The sequence below is a fragment of the Ovis aries genome, chromosome 4, assembly GCF_016772045.2.
Source record: "Ovis aries strain OAR_USU_Benz2616 breed Rambouillet chromosome 4, ARS-UI_Ramb_v3.0, whole genome shotgun sequence".
Classification (NCBI taxonomy): domain Eukaryota; kingdom Metazoa; phylum Chordata; class Mammalia; order Artiodactyla; family Bovidae; genus Ovis; species Ovis aries.
This window is the reverse complement of record NC_056057.1, coordinates 108,167,386-108,189,559: the sequence shown is the minus strand read 5'-3', so window position 1 is coordinate 108,189,559 and position 22,174 is coordinate 108,167,386. Positions and strand designations below refer to the sequence as shown.

Here is a 22,174-nt window from a genome sequence, read left to right as displayed (position 1 = left end):
ACTTTGGGCGTGGGGTATCTCTTCCCAGCTGCTCCAGCAAAGCACAGCTGCTGCTCCTTACCTTGGACAAAGGGTATCTCCTCACCGTTGCCCTTCCTTACCTTCAGCATGGGATAGCTCCTCTAGGCCCTCCTGCGCCCATGCAGCCACCGCTCCTTGGACGTGGGGTTGCTCCTCCCTGCCGCTGCCCCTCACCCCTGTGGAAAATTCTGAAAGAGATTGGAATACCAGACCATCTGACCTGCCTCTTGAGAAATCTGTATGCAGGTCAGGAAGCAACAGTTAGAACTGGACATGGAAAAACAGACTGGTTCCAAATAGGAAAAGGAGTACGTCAAGGGTGTATATTGTCACCCTGCTTATTTAACTTCTATGCAGAGTACATCATGAGAAACGCTGGACTGGAAGAAACACAAGCTTTGGAATCAAGACTGCCGGGAGAAATATCAATAACCTCAGATATGCAGATGACACCACCCTTATGGCAGAAAGTGAAGAGGAGCTAAAAGGTCTCTTGATGAAAGTGAAAGTGGAGAGTGAAATGTTGGCTTAAAGCTCAACATTCAGAAAACGAAGATCATGGCATCCGGTCCCATCACTTCATGGGAAATAGATGGGAAACAGTGGAAACAGTGTCAGACTTTATTTTTGGGGAGCTCCAAAATCACTGCAGATGGTGACTGCAGCCATGAAATTAAAAGATGCTTACTCCTTGGAAGAAAAGTTATGACCAACCTAGATAGCACATTCAAAAGCAGAGACATTACTTTGCCGACTAAGGTCTGTCTAGTAAAGGCTATGGTTTTTCCTGTGGTCATGTATGGATGTGAGAATTGGACTTTGAAGAAGGCTGAGCGCCGAAGAATTGATGCTTTTGAACTGTGGTGTTGGAGAAGACTCTTGAGAGTCCCTTGGACTGCAAGGAGATCCAACCAGTCCATTCTGAAGGAGATCAGCCTGGGATTTCTTTGGAAGGAATGATGCTAAAGCTGAAACTCTGATGCTTTGGCCACCTCATGCGAAGAGTTGACTCATTGGAAAAGACTGATGATGGGAGTGATTGGGGGCTGGAGGAGAAGGGGACGACTGAGGATGAGATGGCTGGATGGCATCACTGACTCAATGGATGTGAGTTTGAGTGAAATCCAGGAGATGGTGATGGACAGGGAGGCCTGGTGTGTTGCAATTCATGGGGCTGTAAAGAGTCAGACACGGCTGAGCAACTGAACTGAACTGAACTGAACTGAACTGAACACCTGTACCCACTAAACGTCTCATAGAGCCCTATGATATTTACTGAAATTCAAAGAAATTCTTTCATTATTGTAGAAGGAAGCTGCAAGATGACTTAAGCTGTTCTTCTATTTTTTTATACTTCATAGCTGTCTACATAAATTTTGGTCATATTTGTGGTCAGACTGGATGTGTGGGAACTTTCCATTGGTCTTCTCCCCACCTATCTTATATATTCAAGATGCTATACTTATGAGAATGTTTTCGGTAAAATTTTCGTGGAGAATTATGATGGAAACTTTCTAGGGATATAATCAGTTTTTAAGCAAATTCCTTAGGTCTTGACATTTTCTAGTCTGTCTTCACTTCTTCCCACGCCTGTTTCTTTTCTCTCCTCGCTTGAACTTCAGCCAACATTAATTTCGGAGAGGTTGTTCTTTTCTCTGAATAAACGTTTCCACTAGTCCTGCTGTATGTCATTAAATGTGGATCAAGGGCATTCCACTAAGTCAGGATGGTCCCCAAATCTCTTGGTCTCATCAACCAAAATAACCCAGCCGTTTCCTGTCTGTCCACAAGATGGCGCACTAAGCACAGGCTCCAGTGTCTTCAACCCCGGACCCGAATTACTAGAAAGACCGGATCTATTCTAAAACTGTAAAGCAGCATTGGAAAGCCAGCAGGCGGGCTCCCCCTAAAAGCCCCAGCGAGATGGGGTGTGTGTGTGTGTTAGCCACTCAGCCGTGTCCGACTCTGCAACCCCATGGACTACAGCCCGCCAGGCTCCTCTGTCCCCGGAATTCTCTAGGCAGGAATACGAGAGTGGGGAGCTGGTATCACAAGGTAAAAGAAGAGCAAGAACCTGCCCAGTGCAAAGTGCTTTCCAGAGCAGAAGTGACCACAGGAGTTCTCCGAGTCCAGAGAAAGTAGCTTGGGGGAACAGATAATCACAAGAACGCAACGATGATGCAGTTATACTATATCTAGTATCTTCACTGGATAAGAGAACTATGGTCATGCCAAAGAATAGCGTGCAAATTCAAAACACAGCCGTAAACATTTTGCAGCACAGCAAAGTAGAAACTTCCTATAACGAACTGTGTACACAGCAGAAACGTTTCATGAGCATTATACTCAGTAACAAGTAGATACCGGTAGTAATAGTAGTAGTAGAAAGAAGATAACACAACATTGTAAAGCAATCATACTCCAAAAAAGAGTAGAAGCGCTCACATGAAGCTCAAGAGCAGAAGAATGTGCACTCTGAGCTCCACCTTCAGCACATCCTTAGAGGTCCTGATCCCTAGAGCACTAATGCATTCAGATAAGAAAAACAGACAACCTGGAAAGCAAGGGGAAAATAGTCATCATTTTCAGAGAATATGACCCTCTATATTTTGAGGGTGGACCTAATAGACAGCTGATGAAGTGGACCTGGGGGGGACAGATACACGGAGATCAAGGATGACATCTAGGCTCTTGCCTTGAGCCCTCAGTGGGTTTTTTGTTTGTTTGTTTTAGTTTTTATTGGAACATAGTGATTTACAATACTGTGCTAGTTTCAGGCTTACAATATAGCAGTTTATATATATATACAGCTGTCCTTATTTAGTTTCTTTTCCCTTATGTGTGTTTGCCCAGTCATCTCTGACGCTTTGCAACACTATGGACTGTAGCCCACCAGGCTCCTCTGTCCATGGGATTTTCCAGGCAAGAATACTGGAGTGGGGTGCCATTTCCTTCTCCAGGGACTCTTCCCAACTCAGGATTGAACCTGCATCTCTTTTGTCTCCTGCATTGGCAGGAGAGTTCTTTACCACTAGCGCTACCTGGGAAGCTACTCTTTGCCCTTATAGGTCTTTCCAAAATATTGAGTATAGTTCCCTGCACAATGCTGTGGGTCCTTGTTGGTTATCTTTTTGATATATAGTACTCTTGCCTGGAAAATCCCATGGACGGAGGAGCCTGGTAGGCTACAGTCCATGGCGTTGCTGAGAGTCAGGCACGACTGAGCATCTTCACTTTCACTTTTCACTTTCATGCACTGGAGAAGGAAATGGCAACCCACTCCAGTGTTTTTGCCTGAAGAATCCCAGGGATAGGGGAGCCTGGTGGGCTGCTGTCTATGGGGTCACACAGAGTCAGACACGATTGAAGCGACTTAGCAGCAGCAGGAGCAGTGTGTATATATTAATCCCAACCTTCTAATTTATTCCCCCCACTTTTTTGCTTTGGTAACCAGGAGCTTGTTTTCTACGTCTGTGAGTCTCTCTCTGTTTTGGAAATCAGTTCGTTTGTATCTTTTTAAAAAAATTTTGTGTATTTTAATTGGAGGCTAATTACTTTACAATATTGTAGTGGGTTATTCCATACATTGACATGAATCAGCCAAGGGTATACATGTGTTCCCCATCCTGAACCCCCCTCCCACTTCCCTCCCCATCCCATCCCTCAGGGTCATCCCAGTGCACCAGCTCCGAGCACCCTGTATCTTTTTTTTTAAGATTCCACATACAAGTGATATGATATATGTGTCTCTGACTTATCTCACTTAATATGGAAATCTCTAAGTCCAGGTCCATCCTTGTTGCTGCAAATGAGCCCTCAGTGTTTTTCAAAACTTTAACTGAGATAGTGGGAAATGAGAGCATGAGATTAAGAGAAAACACAAGATAGTTTGATATATGCGTCTAGACTTTAGAGGTCTGGAGTACAGAATTCAGAGGAGATATTAGATAGGCAGTTTGATAGATGAGTCTAGACTTCAGAGCAGAGGTCAAGTCTGAAAATATAAATTTAGCGCTCACTAGAATATAGACACTATTCAGCTCTTTAGGCCACAATGAATTCCTTTGGAAAAAGAACACTAGTGTGCCCAAGCCACTATTTTGAGGCAAACAAATGAGATTGAGAAAGACTAGTTTGGTAAGATAAGGAGAGAGCACAAATTTATTACAGTATCACAAAACTGGGGAAAAGAAAATATTTTTTATAGCAAAGGAAGGGGGAAATGTCAATGGGCAAGTTGCTGAATGCTCATGAAAAAGTCACATAAAGTGAGGGTGGAGACTCAACTTTGGGGTCAGTCCCTGTGGACACGGCTAGCCGGTGAGCTTGTCAGTGTAGTTGGTGACTGGGTCAGAAAACAGTTGGGATAGTTTGAGGAGAATGGGACGTGAGACAATCCACAATCTAAGCATTTTTGACACACTTTTCTTGGTAAGGAAGCAGAGAAAGAGGGTGATAACTGGAGGAATAAATAACAAAGAGAAAAGGTTGTTTTTTAAGATAATGAAATGCAAGAGAATATTTCTACAATGAAGATGTGAACAATTCACTCTGGAGCGAGAAATTTTGGCATGTTCTTGAAAGAGAGGAATGCAAATTAAATTTAATTTTATAGGAAATTATGAAGTAGTTTTCAAGTGAAAGGAAAGAAATTAGATAGAACATCATCCATAGGTCAGCCAGAGTGATTTTTTTTTTTCAACTAAATATGGAGATCCAACCAGTCCATCCTAAAGGAAATCAGTCCTGAATATTCATTGGAAGGACTGATGCTGAAGCTGGAACTCCAATACGTTGGCCACCTGATGCGAGTAACTGACTCATTTGAAAAGACCCTGATAATGGGAAAGATTGAAGGCAGGAGGAGAAGGGGATGAGATGGTTGGATGGCATCACCAACTCAATAGACATGAGTTTGAGTAAGCTCTGGGAGTTGGTGATGGACAGGGAATCCTGGTGTGCTGCAGTCCATGGGGTTGCAAAGAGTCGGACATGACTGAGCAACTGAACTGAACTGAACTGAAATTTTTATTGAGACGGTCATAGATTCACCTGCAATTTGAATAAAACATATATAGAGACAATGTTATGTATACTTTACCCACTTTCCTCCAATGATCAACATTTTGCAAAACTATATATTATCTTAAGATCCTGAACAGTTTTGTCACTGCAAAGGTCTCTTCTTTACCCACCTCCCTCTCACCTGTAACCCTGTTTCTAAAACCCTAGCAACCACTCATCTTCGCCCCATTTCTAAAATGTTGTCATTTCGTATATACACTACCATGTGTAAACAGCCAGCTAGTGGGCAGCTGCTGCATAGCACAGGGAACTCAGCTCAGCGCTCTCTGATGAACTGCAGGGGTGGGATAGGGGATGAAGGGAGGGAGACTCAAGAGGGAGGGGATACACGCCTATATATAGCTGACTTGCACTGTCCAACAGCAGAAACTAACGCAGCATTGTAAAGCAACTACATTTCAATTAAAAAATAATTCAAAAAGTTTTTCCATTTCAAAAATGTCGTGTAAAAGGAATCCTAGAGTATGCAACTGTTAGGATTGGCTTTTTTCACTCAGCATAATTCCCTGCAGATTTATTAGGTTGATATGTGCCGATAGTTGGCTCCTGTCCAATGCTGAGTAGTCTTCCAGGGTGTGAATGTAGCACAGATTGTTTGACCGGTCACTTATTCGGGGTATCATGGGTGGAGCTGCTAGAAACTCATGTACAGGTATTCCTGTGAACAGAAAGTCTTCGTTTCTCTGGGATAAATACCCACTTGCTGGATGGTATGGTAATTGCATGTTTAATTTAAAAGGCACTACCAGATTGGTTCCCTTTTTAGGTAAAAAAAATTTTTTTTTCATTTATTCTTGTTTATTCATTTTTCACAAGCCCTTGTTGGTTATTATTATTATATTTTAAATATGGTTGTGTGTACATGTCCACCCAAAACTCCTGTTAATGCAGTTGGATTTGACACTTTAATATGCTTGATATTTAAGAGACTAATGTGTAAAAAGGTGTTTTTCTTTTAAACATATCTAATTAGCTCAGGGATTATTTTCATAATAGTAAAATATCTGAAAGTACTCCTAATAATACCACCTTATTTCACAATATAGCTTTGGGTATGGAAGATAAACCAATATTAACAAAAGACTTATTAGTTCATACCTATAAACCTTCTGTGGATGAAATAATGGATATCTGACTAAGTTTATCCAGATTGTCTTTGGACAATCTTTATCCAGGTTGTTTTTCTTCAGTCTGTTAGTCATGTCTGACTTCTTGCCACCCCACAGACTACAGCCAGGCTTCCCTGTCCTTCACTATCTCCCAAAGTTTGTTCAAATTCATGTCTGTTGAGTCAGTGATGCCATCCAACCATCTCATCCTCTGTTGCTCCCTTCTTTTCCTGCTCTCAATCTTTCCCAGTATCAAGGTCTTTTCCAATGAGTCGGCTCTTTGAATCAGGTGGCCAAAGTATTGGAGTTTCAGCTTCAGCATCAGTCCTTCCAATAAATATTCAGGATTGATTCCCTTTAGGATGGACTGGTGTGACTTCTTTACTGTCCAAGGGACTCTCAAGAGTCTTCTCCAACACCACAGTTCAAAAGCATCAATTCTTCAGCCCTCAGTCTTCATTTTGGTCTAATTCTTACATCCATACATGACCACTGGAAAAACCATGGTTTTGACTATACAGACCTTTGTTGCCAAAGTGATGTCTCTGCTTTTTAATACACCGCCTAAGTTTTTCTTACAAGGAGCAAGCATTTTAAATCTCATGGCTGCAGTCACCATCCGCAGTGACTGTCCAGACTATCTATTTGCTCTCAACCCAATTATATTGAATTTTAAACAGGCATGGGGGCTTTTCTCGTGTTTTCCCCCCTTTTCTAGCTGCTCAGCATTTGGATCCTCATTCTATTTGGGGTCTTTATCAAGTAGTCCAAGTCTCCGTGGAAGCCAAGGTCCTTCCTCATAGCACATGAGCTAAAAAGGCCAAGCCTGTAGCTAGAGTAGTCCGTTGTGTCCACTGGACACTGAATAGCAAGCAGATGACACCAGGGGAGTGTGAAGGATGGAATTAACTCTGTCGCTGTCATCCACTGACCAGTGTCTGCAGCTGCTCCTGACCAAATTCTTTTTGTGGCGTAATTTTTGCCACACTTCTGAACATCTAGATGCTGGTTCCTAGTGTATTCAGGCCCAGTTCTCCATACATGCCATCAGTTAAAAGAATTACCCAAATTACTTCTAGTAAATTCCTTCCTTGCAGAAGGTAGTCAAGGCTTTTTTTTTTTTCTTTCCTGTTCCTTTCCAGCCAAGATCCCTGAGTGCTACACTCGATACACCCACGACTGATGGTATATCTTGTCCTTCCTCATAGCACATGAGCTAAAAGGGCCAAAGGCATATATTTTCCCCTCAAGCCTGCAGCTAGAGTAGTCAGTTGTGCCCACTGGGACACTGACCAACCTCACAGCCTCTTCCTCCAAGAAGTCCACCCAACCTTAGAATCTTTGGAAGCCTAGATAGTATCTACACTTTCTCTTTTGCATCAGGTCCTATTTGGCTCCTGATGATCTAAATCTTGGGCACCTAAATTTGGTATTAGAGGCAGGCAGAGGGAAGAGAGAGAGAATGAGTGTGCGAGCATGTCATCCAGAGAATACATCTCTAGAAAATAGAATAAATTCCCATTTTATCTTTTCCCAATGCTACCCAGTTCATTGCACCTAAGTTTTCAGTAAATATTTGTTGAATAAGTAAATCCATTTTTTGAAAAAAAAGAGAGCACAGAATCATGAAGTGAAGGTTGAAAGAAGGGTCAGAAAACAAATATTCTCTTCATTTCTCTACTTTCTTGAGGTAGTCACTGGACATCAGCTTCCTTATTTATAAAATGAAGTGGCAAAATAGCTCAGATCACCTTTCATCTCAGAAATTCTTTAATTTGGGAATAAATATACTGAAGATCGAATACCAAGACTCAGAACTCTGTTGTGCAGAGTTTTTTGTTTGTTTTTACAGTTGTTTTTTTAAAGGATTCTTTCTTCAGTGAGAAAAAATGGACATGAGAAAATAAATGCATTTTCTTTCTTTCCCCCAGCACTCAGCAATCAGAATAAATATAGGCTTCATTAATTAGTAAAATTGTACATGGCGGGGCATCACATCTGAGCATACAAGCATGAGTTCCCACAGGAAGACCCCGAGTTCCTGCCATGAGCGGTTACTGCAAGGTTTATGGGCTTATGGGAAGTGTTACCTCGGAGAGGCCAAGCAAGCCCCTATTCCCATAGCATTTCGAAGACTACCTTCTCCTTCTCAGGGTTAAACTCACTGATGCAAATTGCCCAGCTGGGTTTTAATTAAAAATCGGCCCCCACTTTCCCTTGGGTTTTCCCTTCGTGTGCATTTCTCCTTCCTCCCTCAGTTACTTCTCTCCTTCCCCCAAGTCCCTCTGCACAGGCCCATGGCGAAGACAGCTGACAATAATGTGGCTCCAAGAACCAGTTGAAAGCCTGCTGCAAAACTTTAAAATTAAACCCTCGAGATTTTAACAGTTGTAATTAGAATTCATGATTTGAAGTGAACTAACGTCACCCTGCAATCCAGCTGGTATGGCCCTCTGCCCACAGGTCCATGGCCTGCACAGAGAGAGCTATTTCCTGTCGTCCACTGCCTTGTCCTGCAAGTGGGGAGGTCTTCCTGGAATCTTTCGGAAGTGCCCCAAATTTTCCTCTTGTTGAACAGTTAGAATGTGATTGATTTTTCACTATTAGAGTCAGTAATATCTATGGGGATGAGTATCTATGAGTATCTGATGGGTAACTATGGGGATAAGCTTTCGCATTTGTGAAGGTTTCCTCAAAATAGATCCCTAGATGTGAAGTTAGAAAGTGAAAAGGCAAGAAACATATTAAAGACTCAATACAGGTGTCAACTTTCTTTCCTTTCATTTATTCATACAAGCAAATATGTAATGAGCGTCTTTAACAATAGGCTCTCAGATGGCTCAAGTGGCAAAGAATCTGCCTGCCAAGGCAGGAGACTCAGGTTTTATCCCTGGATCAGAAAGAGCCCCTGGAGGAGGAGGAAATGGCAACCCACTCCAGCATTCTTGCCTGGGAAATCTCACGGAGATAGGAGCTTGGTGGGCTACAGTCTGCGGGGTCACAGGAGAGTCAGACACAACCTAGCGCCACAGCGAAGAGTAAGCCCTGCTCGCCACAACGAGAGAAGCCAGTGCAAACCGACAAAGAGCCAGTGCAGCCAGAAAATAAGCTAAATAAATAGGATTACTTTTAAAAAATATTTTAAAAATATACAGTGTAATTATAAATGGTAACTAATGTTATAAATATGCCTAAAATGGAATGATAGGGAGTAAAGGTTGGCTTCTTCCTTTCTTTTAAACACCCATACAATTTTTATCAGCAGATGTGAAGAGCATTACCTGCAGAAGAGCAGAATTCCTCGCCACCTAGAATCCCATCACTCCTCACCACCTAGAATCCCATCACTCCTCACCACCTTGGTTGCTGTCTTCCTAATCCAAGTCGCCACCTCTGTTTGCCTGGACCTTTGCAGTACCTTCCTTTGCCCCATCTTACCTCCCTGTGTTCTTCCCTCCCCACAGCAGTCTGAGTCTTTTAGTGTGTAACCCTATAAAACCATCCCTGGTGTCAGATGGTAAGGGAGAAACCTGCCAATGCAGGAGACCCGGGTTCAATCCCTGGGTCTGGAAGATCTCCTGGAGAAGGAAACAGCAACTCACTCCAGTATTCTTGCTTGGAGAATTCCATGGACAAGCGTGGCGGGCTACAGTCCATAGGGATGCAAGAAATCAAACACAACCAAACAACTAATACTGTACTATAGAACTATGACATCATATACCTCATCTGCAAAAGCACTTCCGTAGTGTCCCCTTTCTCAGAAAAAGTCAGTCATTGCCAAGGCCTATGAAGCAACCCATGACCTGGACTTGACGACCTCTCTGGCTCCCATCTCTACAACTCTCTTCCCCCAATGTTCTCCTCTCCAGTCTAAACACGATACTACCCCAGGGCCTTTGCGCATGCTCTTTTCTCTGCTTGGAATACTCATTTTTCTAGATACTTCTCATTTCTTCATTTCTCTTTTAAGAGAAACCATCACTGACCAAGCCAAATAAAATAGCACAGCACCCCATGTCTTTCTCCTTTATCCTATTTTACTTTGCACTTATTATGACTTGACATATATATACATTCTGCTTATTAACTACTTTACCCACTAAGATAGAAATGTTACAGATAAAGGACTGCTTTGTTCACGGCTGTACCCACATTACCTAAATTGATACCTGGGTTCAGTGTTTGTTGAATGAACAGGTCAACCACCACACGCAACATATATTCATTAATGGTTCTGTTTCAACCTGGAAATACATTTCTAGGGATATGCTATAGCATTAATAATATCCTATCTTATTTATCAATGACATGGGTTGATAACCAGTTTCACCAAGTGTTGTATACATGACCTATTATCAGAATTATTTTCAGCAAAGTTTCTCAAATTTATATCACTATTAGTGGTCAGTGAGTACAGTTAGCATGCTGTGAACAGATTTTTCTTAATCAAAGAGAATATAACTAGACTAGAACAGAATGGAATTAAATTAGAGGAAAAAGAAATTTATCACATGTAATACAAGAAGGTATGTTTTAATTATTTGTGTGTAGGCTATAAAGAAGGCAACGGCACCCCACTCCAGTACTCTTGCCTGGAAAATCCCATGGACGGAGGAGTCTGGTAGGCTGCAGTCCACGGGGTTGCTAAGAGTCGGACATGACTGAGTGACTTCACTTTCACTTTTCACTTTCATACATTGGAGAAGGAAATGGCAACCCACTCCAGTGTTCTTGCCTGGAGAATCCCAGGGACGGTGGAGCCTGGTGGGCTGCCATCTATGGCATCGCACAGAGTCGGACACAACTGAAGTGACTTAGCAGCAGCAGCAGCTGCTTATACACATATCAAGATAAAAGGTAAAGACTATTTCTTATGTCACAATTTTTTTTAAGTTTTAAATACAATGACCTAGAGTATTGATTCCTGGAAATTTATCCAGAATTCCAAGGAAATGATACAAATAGCAGAAAAGAAAAAAAAAAAAAAAAGGAAAAACACTAAGAGAGACTAAGAGAAAGAACGAATCAATGAATTGGAGAGCTGGTCCTTTGGGAAAAAAATAAAAAATTATTAAATGTCTAGTTATATTGATCAAGGTTTTTAAAAAGAGAAAAGATATAGATTACCAGTTAGAGGAACAAAGAAGGGATTGCAGATCCTACAGACATTTATAACCATAAAGATGAAACTATAGTAAGAAGAAATATATAGATTCAATATCCTAACATATATTTAAAAATTTGAATACGTGGTTAAAAATCTTCCAAGAAGAGCTCTTCAGATCAGATGGCTGTACTATCAAGTTTTCGCAAACATTTCAAAAAATAACACTAATCTACACAAATTTTTTTTCTAGGAAATAAAAAAGGAGGGAATGCTACCCAACTCATTTTATGAGGCTGGCATTACTTGCTATTAAAAACATATTACTAGAAACTACAGACCAAATACCCCTCATGAACATAGATCCAACACTCTTCAATAAAATACTAGTAATTGCAAACCAACAATATGCTTAAAAAAAGACATCATGGTGAAGTGAGGTTTTTCTCACTTGCAAGGATAGTTGAACATTTCAAAGTTAACTGAATTAATTAACCACATCAGTACAGAAAAGAAGACAAAAATCATATGCTCATCACAAGAGATGCAGAAAATCATGACAGAATTCAGCATCTATCCATTAAAAAAGAAACTTTTCAGGTAATTAATAACAGACGGGAAATTCTTAAAACTAAGTAAGAGCATCTACAAAATGGCCTGCTAACATCATAGTTAATGGTGAAACAAGAAATGTTTTACCCCTAAGATCAGGAACAAGGCTAGGGAAGTCCACTTTCACCACTCTTAAATTTGACAGAATACTGGAAGTTCTATTCATTTCAACCAGAGATGAAATAGAAATAAAAGACATGAACAGATTGGAATGGAAGACATGAAAATGTTTCTCTCCATAGTCGATGCAGTTATATACTGAGAAAATCTCAAAGATCTTACAAGGAAGCTAATAGAACTAGAAGATAAGTTTAGCAAGGTCGAAGGATAGAAGGCCAATGTAAGTTCAATTTAATTATAAAATCAATCAGGTTTCTGTGTATACTCTACATATGACCCATGGAAACTAAAAACTGCAAACAGTAGCAGTATCATAGGGCTTCCCAGGTGGCTCGGTGGTAAGGAATCCACCTGCCGGTGCAGGGTTTGATCCCTGGGTTGAGAAGATCCCCTGGAGGAGGAAATGGCAACCCACCCCAGTATTCTTGCTTGGGAAATCCCATGGACAGAGAAGTGTGGCGGGCTACGGTCAAGAGCTGAAACAGTTTTGAAAAGGAGAAACTTGGAGGACTGCCCCATATCAAGGATTGCTATAAAACTGCATTAATCAAGATAGTGCAATGTTGACGAAAGTTTACACACATAGATCAGTGTAAAATAATAGATGATTAATTTATCTTTCATACGGTGTAAAGAAAAGGGAATTCAATGAAGAATGCATAATTTTGTCATATAGCACTGAGATTTGCAGTTATCTGTTACATAGCAATAGTTGACTGAAACTAACTGAAACACAGATGTGGGGTACTGCCATAACAAGAACTTGGAATATACATCATTAGCTTTAGGCTATTAGGAGACTATTGGTGGATGCTGAAAAAATGCTGCTCTGTTTTATACAGAAGTAAGACATTTGGTATAAACCATGACTGTGATAACTTGTAAGGCAAACGGTCACTAACAAAACTATAGCATTGGGCAATGATGTTTGTAGAAGAATGTTGAAACATGAGCTGACTGCTACTAGTTACATTAAGGTGCTGTCTGAAAGAGCTGAACTAAGGAAAGAACTTCTCAGTTTGCAAGAATTCAAGAAAAATTTAGTGAGTTGAGAACGTGTAGCATTGGGGAATGAAGCAGCTTCTTACCAAATCAAAGGTATGGTGATTACTACACAGCCTCAGAGTAAAGACAAAATCAAGGGTGACACTATTAAAGTGCTATCAGAAGCTAGTTAAACTGACAGGCAGCCCATAGAATCAAATTTGAAATCAGTAGGAATAAAGGTCATTTCTGAAATCTAGAAAGCAAGAAAATGAGAACTTATCTAATAGAAGAAGAAATCTAGTTAGGATGCCATGCATGGGATGGGTGGATGACAAATGTCTTCAGACTTTTCTTACATCTTCTGACGATTGAAATCTCAAGAGGAAGAATCACTCTGGCTCAGTAGGAGCCAAGTGCCCAGTCCCCTGAGTAGGAGAGAGCAGGACCAGTGGTCATGTGACTATGAAGGAGTTAAATACTAAGATGATCTGGCTACTGTCAGAAAGGAAAATAAATGAAAAGGTGGCAGGGAGCGGTGGGATGGGGAACCCATCTTCTATACTTGGTAACCACACATACCCTTCAGAAGATGGGGTGAAGTGCTTCTCAAGAAACTTCCATTTAAGCAAGAGATTTAACTCTTCTTCCTCTCATATCTCACTAAAATGACGATGGAGGGATTACAAAAGGTGCAAATCTTTAAGGATCAAGAAGAGAGGAGTGGAAACACAAGCAACACAATGTTAGTCTTTGCAAAACAGATGGTAACCAGCGTAGGAGACCAAGGGAAACTGAAGCTGAAAATATAGTAGCTCGAAAAGCTAGATTTATACTGCAGATTACTAGAAAGTCTCTGGAATTGGGAGAGAGCTGGGATTTGAAAGCTAAAGAACACAGTGAAAGTGAAGGTCGCTCAGTTGTGTCCGACTCTTTGCGACCCCATGGACTATACAGTCCATGGAATTCTCCAGGCCAGAATACCAGAGTGGGTAGCCTTTCCCTTCTCCAGGGGATCTTCCTGACCCAGGGATCAAACCCAGGTCTTCTGCATTGCAGATGGATTCTTTACCAGATGAGCCACAAGGGAAGGCCATGAGGTCTGGTTTAAAAGTCTGCAGTCAGATTCATACAGTCAATGAGCTGCTCCTACCCACATGGACTGTGCAGTCCATGGAATTCTCCAGGCTGGAATACTGGAGTGGGTCGTCATTCCCTTCTCCAGGGGATTTTCCCAACCCGGGAATGGAACTGGGGTCTCCTGCCTTGCAGACAATTCTTTACCAGTTGAACTACCAGGAAAGAACAGGGTTAGTCTGCTGAAAACAGGGACATTGAGTGAGGCTTTTTTCCCATCTCACCCTCAAATCCTTTTCACCAGATGCTGGCAGCCAGACTGATACTATACCGACAAGAGATGAGTGAATTTCTTCCTGAGTATACCGACAGGTCAGTAGAAGAAATTTACAGGCCCTAATGTTTATAGGTCCCCTGCTGGAGTAGCTGAGCCCCAGCTCGATTGTTGAAGCCCACCCATCAGCAAGATTTGCACATACTGTGCTTCTAAACAGTTTTATTGACTCATAAATATGACAAAAAGCTAGGAAGCACTAGTCATTTAAAAAACCTCTAATATTAGAGAAAATACACACACAAAAGAATCTCAGGAGAAGGAAAAATATTGCAAAATGTATATAATGCATCTCCCCAAAGAAATTACATTAATACTGCATCTATCAAATGAAACCAAACGCAACATCACACAAGAAAAAGAAACATCCGAGAATAAATTGTTCTTTCATATCAGAGCTTTGACAGTAGAAATGAAAATTCCAATAAATGTGTAGGAAGATAGTCAAGAAAATCTCTCTTATGTAGAAAAGAAAAAGACATAGAGGAAAAACTAGAGAAAAATCATGCCTTTGAAAAAATGGAAGAGGCGTGGTCCAGAAGGTTCAATACCTGAGTAGAAGTTTCAAAAAAGAAAAAAGAAAGTGAAGGGAAGAATGTTATCTAAAACATAAGAAATGAATATTCCTGGAAACAAAAGCTTTGTTTCAAGGTTGAATGAACCCACCAAAGAGCTCATGATTCATTTTTAAAACGACCCTCACAAAGGCACAGTGCCACGATTTGTCAGATTATTCTGGGTAAAGAGAGGATACCAAATGTTTTCAGAGAGAAAAGGGGAAATAGGTTATATGAAAAGGGTTGAGAATCAGAATAGGAATGGACTTCTCAAGAGCAACACTGGAAGCCAGCAACAATAGAATGATCCTTCACAGTTCTGAGAAATAATGATTTTCAGCCCAGGATGTTATATTTACCCAGGGTATGAATCCACTTTGTGGACAAATAGACATTATCAAGACATTAAAGGCATCAACAACTTTATTTTCTCATATTCCTTAAGGAAGTCCCTAGGGGAATATTCTCCAACAAACAAGGGAATAAAGGAGACAGAGAAAAACTGGGCATCGAGGAAACAGGGACCCCAAGGAAGTGAAGGTGATCTCCAGGATGTGGATGAAGGGTGGTCAAGGTTAGGAAAATAGATGAGCAAAGACCTACTAGCAGCGCAAGAGTTTGGGGCTCCGGTGGGGTCACGTCTCTAAGACAGTGATGAAACTGACATATTGCTGGTATGTTTAAGTGTACTCAGAGATTTATACTTCTGGCTCATTTCTCTGGGGGTGAAGTAGTGACAGCTACGTAGAAAGCTAAGCAAACAGACAAAAATGAGGTAATCGTTAACTCTAGGCAGAATGAAAGCTTTACAAGAAAAGAAACGTAATAATTGGTACTAACAATACAATCTATGGCTCATCCTTGAATACTCTTAACATAATTACAATAATATACAAAGCGAATATTGTTCTATACCAAGATAATGATGTAATTATTTTATGGGAAAGGAAGTATATGTGTTGGTCTTGGGTGTGTTTGTGTTGGGGAAGAATGTAAGAAAGTCAGATTCCCATCTTCCACAATAGAAAGTTAAGAAATATGTAAAACTAAAAAAAAATTAACCAATAATAGATTAAGATTGCTTTTTAAGTACACTGCCTGAAGAAGTAATAAAGAGTTGGGATTGAGGAGCAGAAAGAAATCAGAGATAGGCAGGGACAAAGTAGGGGACATATTTTTTTCAGTCTTACATATTTATTTTTTAACTTTGATTAAAAAAAAAAAAGAGTAAGACTTCAGCTGAAAAAAAAGTGCATTTCCAACCAGGAGCTTGAGGATGAGGTAGGGCATGTGGTAAGACTAACGCAGCAGGCTGTCAGGGGCTGCAGACTGGCTTGCCAGACACCACTGGTGAAGCCACAGAGCTGTGCTCCGTGAGGCTTTTCTAGAGGACCAAGGACCCTGCCTTATTAAAAAACAGAGACATTACTTGACCAACAAAGGTCTGTATAGTCAAAGCTATGGTTTTTCCAGTGGTCATGTATGGATATGAGAGTTGGACCATAAAGAAAGATGAGTGCCCAACAATTGATGCTTTTGAACTGTGGTGTTGGAGAAGACTCTTGAGAGTCCCTTGGACTGCAAGGAGATACAACCAGTCCATTCTAAAGGAGATCAGTCCTGAATATTCATTAGAAGGACAGATGCTGATGCTGAAACTCCAATACTTTGGCCACCTGATGCAAAGAATCGACTCATTGGAAAAGACTCTGATGCTGGGAAAGATTGAAGGCAGGAGGAGAAGGGGACGACAGAGGATGAGATGGTTGGATGGTATTGCTGACTCGATGGACATGAGTTTGAGTAAGCTACGGGAGTTGGTGATGGACAGGGAGGCCTGGCGTGCTGCAGTCCATAGGGTCACAAAGAGTCAGACACGACTAAGTGATTTAACTGAACTGAAGACCCTGCTGAGAAGCCTTCAGAGAGCTACAAAGGGCTGACAGCTCTCCCAGGAAGATCACAGGAAGGAGCTGGAAGATGCTGCCCTAAAGTCAACAGTCCAAGACAAGAGTTTTTCTCAGTATTTTGGAATCAATGTGACAAGACTGAATTTTTTGATGGACATGAATCTGAGCAAACTCAGAGATTGTGGAGGAGAGAGGAGCTTGGTGTGCTGCAGTCCACGGGGTCCCAAAGAGTAAGACAAGACTGAACAACAAGAAGTAGGGTTATCTGAGGACCAAGTGATTCAGTCACTATGAGGGGAGAGCTTATAGTAGTGCCTGGCGCACAGTAAGTGCTAGAGTGTTAATTATTACTGTTCTATTTTTACTACTGAAGGACCCCCTTAAGTATGCTCTGCTCCTGACTATCAGAGGAATTCTGGCCGTTGCCAGTCTTACTCTTGCTATTGCTCTTGGCATTCCAAGGGAGTGAGTGTCCTTGTCTTCCACCCCAGGCGGACTGCTTAGATTCCTTCTTCATGCAGGGCACCCAGGGACCAGCCCCCTCATACCCCCAGATTCCTGATAAGCAGATCTCTAATAATCGTTATCAGAATTTCTTCTTACAAACTATTTGCCCACTTTTACCCTATTGTACCTGCCCCCCCATACCAGTTCAGTTTCTCAGATCCTCGCACTTGTATAGACATGAAATATAATGGTCTCTACCCACTTACTCTGGCACTGATCTCTGAATCTAGCTTTTTAACTCTCTGGACCTATCACTCATAGTAGTAACTAATATTGGTACAGCTCTTTAGAGTTTATACTGCACGAATACGATCTAATTCAACCTTCACAACAGTCCTTTGGGATAGGCGTCTTTATTGTCTATCTATCATCTATCTGAGAGGTTCAGATAAGATAAATAATTTGTCCAAAGTTGTAAAGAATTATTGACAGAGATAGAACTAGAAACCAGACTTCCTGACTCCAGACATTGTATTCTTTCCAGTATACCACACTTCCTGTAAAGTCTGCCTAGACTCTTAATATCAGCCTTCCACCACTCAAAACCCAGTCACAAAAATTTCCAAGCCTCCTTGTCCTGCCCTGCCCTTCCTCTCCTGGACTTTATACCCACAACAGCAGCTGTTGTGCCTCATCACCTGAATGGCCACGTGCAGCTCAGTGAGCCCAGTTCTGACCACAGCAAGCTCGCTCGCTCGCTGTCTCTCTCTGTACACCTCCATTTCTGTCAATGGTTGCAAATTTTGCCTGCCCTGGAAAACAGAATAGCTCTTGACTTATCCCTCACCCTCACCAGTCTCGTTTGGGTATCTATTGATAGAAGGTTCATTCTTTGTGCTATCTCCTATATGTAAACTACTTTCTCTTTCTGTTCTCACACCACTGCTCAAATCCAGGCCCTTGGGACTTCACCTCTTGCCATAGCCTTCTCTTTGTTTCCATTTTCACTCCATCTTAAAACCACACCAGAGTAATCCTGGTAACATGTCACTTCGTCTCCTAAAAGAACTTTTTGTAACTCTCCATTCCTTAACTTGGTTCTTCCCAAACCGTGTGCTGAGAAATACACGCTCTTTGGATGTTAATAATATATGCTTTATTTTTTAAAAGTAAAGAAAGAAATCTGCCTGTTCTATCATCTCTTCTCCATTTACATGCATATTACTTAAAAACCTGAATATGTGATCAAGACTGGAAACTATCTTTTAATCAGCATTTTAAAATACACTTTTGAAAAGAACACTTTTTTCAATGGAAACTTAGGAACAATCTGCTTGGCACTAATGTTCTACAAAACACAGTTTATGACATCCACCACCTTACCTCCAGGTCCTTTTCTGAATTTACCTTCCATTAGTATCCTATACAAATCCCTCCTGCCCTTGGCTCCTGACCAAGCAAGATCAAGTCCCACCCTTGTGTTCAACACTACCTTTCTTTAACTTCCTTAAACCTGTTGAGTGCTCAGCTCTCTTGTCCCAGATTGTCTACATGACCCTGGGTTTATACAATTTATTCTCCTTAATAAAGATGATTCAAATATAGCATGAAATGTGACTTTTTTGGAGGGATTCCTATTGTAAGTAAATTCATGCATTAGAAAAATATCCTTTATTAAATGACATACAATGATGTAATGATTTATCTGGTTGGCTCATTATAACTACTGAGCACTCTTATGTTTTGTACTGCTTATTGGAGGCACTGTATACAGTATGATATTTTTAGTTATGTCTTGCATTCTTTCATGCTCCTGCTAGTTTGGCTCATTTATCTCCAACACTTACCTCCCAGAGTTAGTTGCTTTATAACTTAGGCTGATCACAAATGATTCTAAGGTTGCTACAAGACTAGCTCAGAGACTTTTAAATAACAAGGCTTTTTTCCCAAAAGACAAATTTCAAGACCAAGCTGATTGCTTAAGAAATGAATTGTTGATATTCAGCTGCTCAATCATGTCTGAATCTTTGTGACCCCATGGTCTGCAGCATGGCCGGCTTCCCTGTCCTTCACTATTTCCCAGAGTTTGCTCAAACTCATGTCCGTTGAGTTGCAACTTGCTTTAATTTAAGGAGTAAGTTCTAGTTTTTAGTGGGGCCTCGTAAGCCACAAAATTTAAAGGAGACAGAAGATGCTAGTTTCAGAGCCCTTACACCCATCGGCAGAACTCACCAGGTTTTGGGGCTTCCCTGGTGGCTCACTCCTGCAATGCATGAGACATGGGTTCAATCCCTGGGACACAAAAAAATGTCCTGGAGAAGGATATGGCAACCCACTCCAGTATTCTTGCCTGGGAGATCCCAAGGAGAAAGGAGCCTGGTAGGCTATAGTTCACGGTGTCACAAAAAGGCAGACCTGACTTAGCAACTAAACCACCACTGGGCTTTTCGGCTACACTCATTTTTAAGACTCACCTGGTGCTCAAAGATCATAACTGAAGAAACAACATGAATAGCTACAGAAGCAGAAAATGCACCAGTGTGTGCAGGTGCTTAGATACTAAATAAATCAGTGCACTAAATTATTTATGGGTGAAATAATAGGACGTTCTGCCTTTGCTTTAAAACAAATATTCAAAGCTGGTGGGGCAAAGACAGATTAAACTGAATCGGCAAAATGTGGATAACTGCTGAACTGGGTAATGAATACACGAAGGATCTATTAGAAGGATCTAACAGAGTAGAACACTGCTCTGTTTTTACTACAGAGGAAGGACGGTGACGGTCCACGCACCTTGCTTACTGTATGTCTGCCAGGTTCCACTCTTTCCACGGCCAATAATCAGACCAACCCAGGTCTTCCCCTTGCTCTCACAGTCACTCAGCCTGCTGCTTCATGCTATCCTTACCCCCGGTCTCTGAGCAAAGCCAATTCAGGATGAATTTTGCCCGGAGGAGGTAAGTAAAGAGGTGCCAAGGCTGCTTTCCTCTATTCTTTTTTTCCTGGTCTCCATCTGTTCTTCTCCCCATCAGCCAGCCTACTTTCCCGTCACCTACCCACCTACCACATGCAGCCTTCTGCCCTTCCTTGCTCCAGCTCCGTCAGTTTTCATAAACCCTTTCACCAGTCATGCCCAGACATTCATAATATTTCACCTACAACTTCAGCTATCTCCACCATCAATTCATGCTAGGAATATGAACTTTCTGGCTTTCTCTGCCTTCTTGTGTCCTCTTGGCTTCCCTCTGACAGTGTGAATAATGACTCTCCTGCTGCCCCAACCCGAACCTTCTGTGCACGCTTTGTTTCCAACATACCTCAAATGATGCCCTCTCATGATGCTCACCATCTGGCCTCAAAGAGGCAGGGAAAGGTCAGGAATGTGCATAGAAATGTGTGCGAGAATCAAAAATCTGTCCTGTCATTCAAACCAAAGAAGATTTTCAAGGATATAATGGTCAAAAGGGCAAATTCGCTGGAAAAAAAATCTAAGAGAATGAGAAGAGGGTTTTGGTATCTGGAAATCAACTGTGATTAGTTCAGAAATGATAGAGGTGGATTCCAGGAACAGAGAAGTCAGACAAGAAGTACAAGATAGACTGAAAACTTACCTAAGGATGTGTGCAGCGATGAGGAGAAAAATGTGACAGAATCTTATACAGAGACCAATTCAAACTTGGGGATTTCAGGACAAGTTAGGCAGACCTGAGCACATCTGATGGCTGAGAAAGGAGCCAGGGGAAAGGGAGAGATGGAAGAATCTAGAGAGTCAGAGAACAAGGAGACATGGCCTTGGGAGTGAAGACAAGGATTGGGAATGAGATACATATTGGAGTGTTCTTCTCCAATACATTTGGGAGAGGAAGACCATGACTCTTTTCTGAGACAGAATAAGTGAAGGGCTCAAATTCTAAGGAGATCAATTTTGAAACACCTAAAGATTTTACTTGAATGGTTTCAATATTCTCAGTAAAAATGTATTAAGTGAGATAATATATGTAGAATACTTGGCACCAGGTTTAACGTATAATTGTTTGACATATGGTGGTCCTTCAGTTCAGTTCAGTTCAGTCACTCAGTCATGTCTGACTCTTTGCAACCCCATGAATCCCAGCACGCCAGGCCTCCCTGTCCACCACCAACTCCCAGAGTTCACTCAGACTCACGTCCATTAAGTTGGTGATGCCATCCTGCCATCTCATCCTCTGTCGTCCCCTTCTCCTCCTGCCCGCAGTCCCGCCCAGCATCAGAGTCTTTTCCAATGAGTCAGCTCTTCGCATGAGGTAGCCAAAGTATTGGAGTTTTAGCTTTAGCATCATTCCTTCCAAAGAACACCCAGGACTGAGCTCCTTTAGAATGGACTGGTTGGATCTCCCTGCAGTCCAAGGGACTCTCAAGAATCTTCTCCAATACCACAGTTCAAAAGCATCAATTCTTGGGTGCTCAGCTTTCTTCACAGTCCAACTGTTTTTCCAGTGGTCATGTTTGGTGGTCCTAGGAGACTGAATATGTTGGTAGGAGCAGTGATAGTAAGAACAGCAGCAAACATTTACTAACTGTTTACTATATTCCAGGAACTTTTCTAAGCTATTGTTTTAGCAGTGGTGGTGGCATTAGAAGGAGCAGCAATGGCAGGAATCAGTAAGAAATATCAGTGTAAGAATAAGGTGAGCAGAAGTAAGCTCAAGACAAACAGAAGAATGTTGGTTGACAGGGAAGCTGTGGCAATTTCATCATTGAATAAGCAGACTATTATTAAGCATCTGTAGGAACTCACTTGAAGGTTAGCCAGGCACTGGTATTGGGAAAGT

General features: G+C 41.5%; 1 protein-coding gene across 1 annotated transcript in view; it reads right to left on the bottom strand.

Annotated features, from left to right (window-relative positions):
* LOC101116903 (olfactory receptor-like protein OLF3) overlaps positions 1–22,174 on the bottom strand; it is a 211,943-nt gene that overhangs the window by 180,709 nt on the left and 9,060 nt on the right. The gene's annotated exons all lie outside the window — the stretch shown is intronic.